Source organism: Tursiops truncatus, chromosome 5, assembly GCF_011762595.2.
Source record: "Tursiops truncatus isolate mTurTru1 chromosome 5, mTurTru1.mat.Y, whole genome shotgun sequence".
Classification (NCBI taxonomy): Eukaryota; Metazoa; Chordata; class Mammalia; order Artiodactyla; family Delphinidae; genus Tursiops; species Tursiops truncatus.
In genome coordinates, this window is record NC_047038.1 from 83,835,953 (window position 1) to 83,845,601 (window position 9,649).

Here is a 9,649-nt window from a genome sequence, read left to right on the forward strand (position 1 = left end):
TCAAATTTTCCTTTATTATGGTAGCAAATGGGAAAAAAAATTTCACCCTAGAGATTACTACTAGTGAAAATTATTGAATAAGTTTAGGATACATTAATGGATAACGCACCATCAGTTGGTTTGTACAATTTGTTTGGTGCATATCCCTTATCGTTTCAGGCTGGCATAATTGTGCTAGTAGGCACGTCTCTGACAAAAATCTGTATATGGTAATTTCACAGACAAAATTTTAATTTGTATAAACATGATGTCTCAACTTAAACAGCTTTACTTATGTTCTTGATGATGCCATGACTTTCTTTTCCACGTTAGAATACCGAAAGACAGATCTTTATTTATTTACTTATTTATTTATTTTTAAATCTATTTATTTATTTTGGAGGAGGAGCCAATGTAATGGCTAGTCTTTATTGGAAAGAAGAAACTGTACCCCACATTTTGAGTGAGTTAGTGCAAGGGGTCGGTGGGCCAGCTGGTGGGGCACCAGCTTGTAATGGGTTTCACAGCTAGGGTATTGCTGGGCCTGGCCTTTGTGTGGTCAGAACCAGATAACAGCACAGTTGTCCTCTTCAAGGATGTAGACCACTATCCGCTTGTTGGTGATGGAGGGGACTAAATTAGGGTATTCCTTGCTACCCGAGGCTGCCTTTGGGGCAAACATTTTATGGGTCTGGTCCCTGGCATGCGGCCAGCATGACCTCCCTCTCCAGCCCAGTCGCCTGCTCATGACCAGTAGGAACACCACCTCCAGATGCCATAGACCGCACTGCGGCGACTCCATTGGGAACGCAGGTCCCTAGGGCCTGCGCGCCCAGCGCTCCAGCTCCGCGGAATAACCTTGAAGCCATCATGCCTAAAACAGATCTTGAATTGTCTGAAATCACAGAAGAAGGGTAGTTGATTCTACGTCATTGAGGCTAGGTCATTCAGCTCATCTGGAAATTCTGAAAAGCTTTCCTAGGTTAGTATGAAGTTCGGAAAACCTAGTGAGAATATATAATAGTTCTAGGAAATGAGAATAGAGAACTTTTAAAAGATTATTCTAGGACTGCTCCTACAACACAGTTTTCCTTGAATGGATCTTATGAGCTATCCAGGTAGATCGAGCCAAAGCTTTGGGTAATTGCTAGCATATCTGAAATGCTGCTTTCATTTAATACTCAAGTGGCAACATTTTTTGTAGTGTATAATCTGTTTGCTATTTATCCCTGTCTATTAAAAAACAAACAAAACAGGAACTATTTCCTTAGTAGCTTTTATGTCTTTGTTCTGTTAAATTTGCCTCTTATAATCTGCTGAAAGCTAGCACTTAAAACAGCGTTCATGGTTTGTGTGTAAAATTGGTTGTTTTAAATTACATTTGACTTGAATTGGAGAGTTTGAAAGGTGGCAATTGGAAATGTGAGTCTAAAATTATTGTGTTCACATTAGTCTGGACTTTAAATCTTAACAGTTCCTATGTTCTGTGTAAAAGCCAGCAATAACAACAAAAACAAAAAAACAACAAAAAAAGAAAAGTATCCTATATATGGTTGGAGGTGTGCAGCAGGTAATACTCTCCAGAATAACATAACCTGGAACATTGCTCAAAATTCTCTTCATTTAATGTATATGCCTTTATCCCATATCTATTTATTTATATGAAACAGAATAAAATTCATATTAAATGGCTCAACAGTTCTGATATTTCTGTTATAAATGTAGAAAAGACATATGAAAATATATTTTAATAAGGATGAAACAAAGCTTATTTTTTCCCCCTGCCAGTTCTAAGGGGGGAAAAAAAAAACAAAGGCAAAATCTTAACTACCACCTATATAGATTTCCTAAACTGTATTGCGATTCTTAACATATTCCATTTCTATCACAATAAATCCATTCTTGGTTAACTCCTCATTCTTTTAGCAATTAACACAATTTATCGGGTCATGAATATGCAACAAAAATAACGCTTGACAGATTTTTTTCCATCCTAGTTATGAAACCAGGTTTCATTTTTCCATATGGCAGTCCAACTGCTGGCACAATTGTTTTATTTCACTTGGCATTGACTGCCCTATTACTGTCTTCCATTGCCTTTTCTTATCAGTGTTTGTCCAAATTAAACATTTTTGCTACTTAAAGCAGAATTATTCAATCATTACATTTTTAAAGTAGCAAGAACTTTTGAGCAATTGAGTGAGTTTTAAGCAAAGAACTGAAATTAGATGTAGGCTGCATGACAATCTAATTACATAAACGCAGTATGGAAGTACCATTCTACATTTAATGCCTAAAATGTATAAACCTTTTCTTACTGCTACAGCCTCTACCTTGCATTGTTAACATGGATAATAAAGTTGAATGTAAAGAACAGGAGAATTGCAAAAGGAGGTGTGAATTTGTTCCAGTACTGTTGAAAGCCAACTCTGTAACCACTGGTAAGCCACACAGCCCTTCTGTGTCTCAGAGTACTTAGTGTGTGTGTGTGTGTGATATCTGCTCTGTGTACTTACAACAGAGTGATGCGAAGGAACTGAGGCAAACAGATGAAATGTTTCTGACTTCTCTGACATTTGGAACAGCAAAAGCCAGAGACGCTGTAATGATTAGTCTGGCATATTTTGAATAATAACAGACCTCCATGGTGCTATTTCTTTACATTTAGTTTACAATTTGGATGAAAAAAATAGTACAACTTTAGGAAAAATATAACTTTTAGTCAAATTTGAATGTATTTAGAAGCTCAACTGTTCTAATTCCCTATTCATGTATATTAAAGTCAATGAGTTTGGGGAGAACTTTTGGTATCCTGGGGTGGTCAGATTTTAAAGTTCCATTTTGTTAAGTTTTTAAGATTATTTCATAGTCTTGGTAACAAGTGGCAAAATAATATGATATGAACAATATTTTGTAAAAATTTAACCAAAAATTAATGGTTGTCTAAAAGCTCCATATCAATGACAAAACATTGCAACAAAAGAAAAATGAGATAGATTTAAGAGAGAATATTATAAAGAAGACTATATAAACTGGAACATCCCTAGTGAAATAATTGTCTTTTGTAATGCCTCCTTAAAATGACTGGTGAAGATACCCACACTTGTGCATAAAGAGCTTGGTACATGTAGATGGAATCTGCTCACTGAACCTTGTAGCCAGTGAAGATGTGCAAAGATTATGAAGAAGCTATGCACATCAACAACACAACTTAACTAATTTTTTTTAATTTTTATTTTAAATTGGAGCATACTTGATTACAAATGTTGTGTTAGTTTCAGGTGTACTGCAGTGTGATTCACTTATATATATACATGTATCTATTATTTCTCAAATTCTTTTCACATTTAGGTTATTGCAGAATATTGAGCAGGGTTCCCTTTGCTATACAGTAGGTTCTTTTTGGTTAACTAATATTAAATCCTAATGATAAACTACCCCTATGAGTCACTATCCCTCTGCAGTGTTGTAACATTCTACAGTTACTTAATATCTGACTTGCAAGCAGCTAAGCATCCATGCTGTCATAGCATGCTATGAAACATGTGGTATTCAACATGGCATCTGACGGTTTCAGGGAATGTACAGTCTTCCTAAGTGCTTTCAAATGTCAAATTTTGTTTAGACTTAATATGAGTTTTTAGTTAATTCTTGAAGCCACACCATTGTGTGCCCTCCTGAGTAAAGACTAAATTTCAAAGGGAGAAGAATAGAAAGGTTTATCCTTGAAATGAACAATTTGACAACTTTATCTCCCCTAAGAAAATGTGGCCATCATGAGTGGTCTCTTTTCCCCTTGTCTTGTCTTCTGCCCTGCTTGGATAACAAGTGCCTAGGAAGCAGTTAAGACTGAGAGAGTGACTGCTTATTCTCTGGTTAAACTCTCTGATGGTCTCTGGTTTCTAGAAACCAAACTGGAAGTGGTGTATTCTCATCTAATTTAAATATTTCCTTCATTCTCAAATGTACAATTTCCACTAGCTGAGTCCTAAATTGTATTATTTCTTACCATGGCTTAGACTGCTAATAATAATATAAAAAATGAGAAAAGGGGGAAATAAGAGGAGTATGTTAACTAACTAATCAATTGATTCAAGATACAGTGCTTGAGCAAATTGACAAGGCCATTGTTTCCTGACATTTTGAATGTCTCTACCAAATTTAAGAATTAGAGTCTTTTATTTATTGTTTACAAGTAATCTATCTTGTTAGGACTTATCAGCTATCAAATATTCAAATAAAATTCAGTAAAGCAAATAAATCAACAAACTATGCAATGATGTAATAAATCTTAAACACACAAACCCAATGTTATTATCTAGAGCAGTGCAATCTTAGAACAATGTTAGAGCAACCATGTGTCTAGTTGAAGATTGTGAGAATGAAGTCTCTGGATTCATTTATGAGAGATGGTGAGGTGAGAGTTAATTGGAGCAAACTACAAGCGTGTCCATGCTTCATCTTCATTCATGAATCTAATTTGAAACTTCAGCATAGTTCCAATTAAGGGAGAAAAGACCCTATTATCCCTTGAAAACATGGATTACATTACAACACGTTTCCTACCAAAGGGGAAATTTTTTCATTACTTAACACTAAAGTGCTGAAACCATTAGTATACCCTTTTAGACTTAAAGTAAACATGTGTATTATGAGCATGTATCTCCCAATGGAAATCACAAGTGGTGTCACATTGCACTGTGGATCCATTAGTACCATAATGGCATCCAACCACAGGTCTTGCTAATGGTTTAAATTGGAAATCAGGTTCTTTTTTTTTTTTTTAATTCAAAATAGGAAGGAAGGAAGGAAGGAAGGAAGGAAGGAAGGAAGGAAGAAAGAAAGAAAGAAAGAAAGAAAGAAAGAAAGAAAGAAAGAAAGAAAGAAAGAAAGAAAGAAAGAAAGAAAAAGAAAGAAAGAAAGAAAGAAAGGGAGAGGGGAGGGCGGAGGGCGTAGGAAAGAAAGTGTCTCTTGCTCTTTTTAAGTACACAGTCAGCTTAGAAATGTGTTTCTGCTGAATATTTCAGATGTGACACTTCAAGGAAAAAAAAGAATGAATCAGAAGATCCAGTACTTTTGAAAAATTATGCAAGAATTAATAAAGGGCATGGCCCATGTAAACTCATTGAACAAGATGTTTTTCTCATGAGACAAAGGAGAAATGTAACATTTTAAAATTGGGAGATGTGACCTAATTTGGGATAAATATCTCAGGACATACTAAAGCTTGTTTGCATAAATCATGTACAAAAAAAAGCTAATTGGCTCCTCAGTGTGACTTACAATATCATTCTTCTGGCAATATTGCTTTAATTACTAGAAAGAAAAGGGGAGTAGAAAATTTATAGTCATGAAAGAGATGAACAATTCCATTACTGGAAAAATAGAAAAAAATTCTACGGTCAGGTTTCAAGTATTGAAATAACTTGTATTATGAATTCTCTCTGTTTTTTCTTACTATATTTTGGGAAGACATGAAAAATAAGTAAGAGGACAATTGATTAAAATGTATCACACTATAAGTAAGGCACTGATCTCTCTGACTGCTAATATGGCAGTCAGGATACTTAAAAGGGAATTTGTTGGGGAGACATCTGGCTTACAGATATGTTTTTTAATGTAGAAGCCAGAGTTTTTCCAAGAAATTTAGCTGCATTCTTTGTTACTGATAGTGTCCTGAGGCCACCAGGCTCCATTAAATCTGTCTCTGTTTTTTTTATAGAGCCTTGCTGACAATAGTAATTCTGATCATTATTTTCTTAGGAAAATATAGGCATATGTTCACTCATTCTGCCATGTTGCACTTAAGTGATTAAAAATTCATGTTCCAAGCAAGAAGCTGTTAAGGAGCTAATTATTTATTCTGTTTACAAGATATGCCCCAACTGGTTAAGGAAAATGGATGCTGGAGGCTGAAGAAAGCATTAAATATATTTAGGGTGAGAAGGCCAACCTGTCTCCTGGTGGGTATATTACCAAGTGGTACAAATTGAAAGAGTGCCTTAAGCAAACAAACCACTCACTAAATAAATGGAGTATTCATTTTAGGAAGATCTGGAATATCTTTTACCTCTTAATAATTCCACACACAGAATCTATTAGAAATTCATTGTCAGAGAAATTCAATTCATTATATACCTCAAACTAGCTTGTTGGATGGAAGAACATTTTACAATTGAATACATATCATAGAAATGAGTTTTTCAAAAAAGAAGAATCAGGAAGAAAAAAGAAGTGGACTTAAGATGGGATAAATATTATATTAAAAAAATTATAAATGAAAAATATGCACACTAAACTGTTAAAGAATATATTTAGAATAAAATTGCAAATGGTCATTGAAAACTACTAATGAAAGCCATTTTTATAAATCCCTCAAAATTAGTAATATGGTTACTTGATGAAAGCCTTATGAAGGAATAAATTTATATTCTGTAAAATTAATTCAGTAACACTGTCAATTGTCATATTATTCTTATGATTTGCATACAGGATATACAAGCTGTAGAAATAATGGTAATAAAGTGTGCTGTGGAGTACACATTAAGATGTTGTGGAAAGTCTGTCACTGGGCCTTACAGAAAGCCTGTTCTGAAGAGAGAAGTGCATGAATGAAAATATGAGCTTGAAAAGGTGACTGCAAAATCTGGAAACACCTAAATGATCATTTTATGAGCTTTCAATCTTTCTTGAAGCTTCAGTTAGAATGTTGTATGTCACAGGACTAAGATTTGTGCACCAACAGTGTTAGATGTTTCTAAATAAATATATGATTAAATGTTTAATGAGAATATTTAAGGAATAGGTCATTCTCATTAATTAAATAAACCTAGCTAATAAACCACACATAATTAACAATTTTTATAGAGTTTCATGTAATAAAATATACTTATATAAACCATAATGATAATATCTAATCTTTATTATATTCTTGATAATTCAAGACATTGTCTCAGATCATAATTATGGGGATTTATTAGCATTACAACTACATTATTTTTTCCAGTCAAAGGAATAATACAGAATAGACTTTCATCACACTTGGTTTTCTTTTGGATCCTACAATTTAAGGCTGCCAGTTTTTGTTATTTCTGATAATATAACAAATGACATCATAAACCATAGATAAAGTTATGGCTTAAAAAAGTTGATCCAGGTTTTGTTACAAGTATCTCAATATTCTAGTCATTGCACAATTTATAGGTTTGTTATTATGATTTTTATTTCCCCAAAATGACCAGGTTAATACAACATAATATGCAAATGTATTGGTTAAAATTATAATTACTACTAATATTCTGGGTATAATTTTTTTTTCGTCTTGTTTAACATTGCTCCATTTAGTTATTAGCTTTTCAGCACCATGCAAACAACCATTTTATCCTTTGTCCTTACACGTTTAGAACTTGTGAAGCATTTATTATAACACTGATTGAATGGTTATTTCCCATTAATGTACATTTTATACTGCCATTTTTCAGTCTAGCCTTCCTGTAAAACTAATGCCATTGCTTAAGTAATTAGATGAGATGTGGATGTGTAACAAATAAAAATATCAGAATAATATTTCCATTTTTATAAAGCTTCATGCTATCTGATTTCACCTGTAATCATCTGGACCAGCAGTTTGACCTCAAGGTAAAATTCATGCCACCATCTGTTTTTATAAGTAAAATTTTATTGGAACATTGTTATACAAAGGTCTCAAGCAACACTTAATGTGAAAGAACCTACAGGCAAAAAGCCTGGGAATATATAGCCAACTATTCAGGGGGATTTCATACATGCCAGATCTGGCAATCCCTGATGTAACTTGATCTTTCAAACTATATTTTTTGAATCTTTCTCAGTGGTTGATCTAGGGATTAGAACATACATTTTAACATCATATTCTACATCAGATTTATCCTAATTTGATTCCAGTGAGGAATAGAAAATCTCCACTTTGTACTATTATTCATTTATATGTAAATATATTTGCATACACATATGCACACACACATATACATGTTTATACACATATACGTATGCATGTGTATATACATTCTATACTTGCTTTGGGACATACTCATATAGAAATTATCTACATATATACACATATACATAATTATGTAAGTATATATACATACGTAGTTTCTATATGAATATCCACTCATATCCACATACTTCCAGTGCCATATACTTTGGGACATAGTTATATAGAAGGTGTATATTTATATACATATGTATATATATACACATATATGTATATACATGAGCATTTCCCAAAGCACCTTGAACTGGAAGTGTGTGGATAGTGGAGGAGAAATACGATTTAAAATTTACAGAACCTGAAGCTAGTCTACGGAAACTTCTCCAATATTTAGATAAGGTTATAAGTGAAAAAGTTTGGTTCTCACAATAGTCTAGTCGAAATGGAAGTTCTTTCTGGTTAGAAATATACCTGTTTATGCAGCATATATAATTATAAATGCTTGATACATCATTTTATCAGTAGCAAATAATGCATTTTATTAATAGTGAATAATAACGCCACAGGAAAGATTGATTTATCTTTTCCTTTTCACTTTACAAAATTTTCAATTTAAACTTTAAATTATACTTTGTACAATTACAATTTTTAATTACAAAGTTATTGTCAAATAAAGAAGCAATCAGGGGCTTCCCTGGTGGCACAGTGGTTGAGAGTCCGCCTGCCGATGCAGGGGACGTGGGTTCGTACCCCGGGCCAGGAAGATCCCACATGCCGCAGAGCGGCTAGGCCCGTGAGCCATGGCCACTGAGCCTGCGTGTCCAGAGCAACGGGAAAGGCCACGACAGTGAGAGGCCTGCGTAACGCAAAAAAAAACCTCTTCTACTTATGTTCTTCCCTGGTGGCGCAGTGGTTAAGAATCCGCCTGCCAATGCAGAAGACACGGGTTTGAGCCTTGGTCCGGGAAGATCCCACATGCTGTGGAGCAAGTAAGCCTTTGCACCACAACTACTGAGCCTGTGCTCTAGAGCCCATGAGCCACAACTGCTGAGCCCGCGTGCCACAACTACTGAAGCCCACGCACCTAGAGCCCGCGCTCCACAACAAGAGAAGTTACTTCAATGAGAAGCACATGCACCGCAATGAAGAGTAGCCCCCGCTCGACACAACTAGAGAAAACCCGCATGCAGCAACAAAGACCAAACACAGCCAAAAATAAATAAATAAAAATAAAAATAAAAAGAAGCAATCAAAGAACACAAATTCAAAGTATAGGGGGCACTGACTTAGAGAACGAACTAATGGTTACAGGGGGGAAGGGTGGCAGGGAGAGATAGATTGGAAGTTTGGGACTGACATGTACACACTGCTGTATTTAAAATAGATAACCAACAAGGACCTGCTGTATAGCACAGGGAACTCTGCTCAATACTTTGTAATAACTTAACTACAAAAAGAATTTGAAAAAGAATGGAAACATATATATGTATAACTGAATCACATTGCTGTACACCTGAAAATAACCCAACATTGTTAATCAACTATACTCCAATATAAAATAAAAATTTTTTAAAATAAAATAAAATAAACAGAGTTTGGAAACCACTGCCCTAAAAAAAAGTGTAGGGGGAAAATGTTATAAAATATGCCAGGAATTTAAGTATTATGTCATTTTTCTGGATTTTGAGCTGTTGGTTG

General features: G+C 34.5%; 1 pseudogene; it reads right to left on the reverse strand.

Moving 5' to 3' along the window:
• Window positions 1-400: 400 nt before the first annotated feature.
• LOC101339592 (cytochrome c oxidase subunit 5B, mitochondrial pseudogene) lies at window positions 401-848 on the reverse strand (annotated as a pseudogene).
• Window positions 849-9,649: the final 8,801 nt, after the last annotated feature.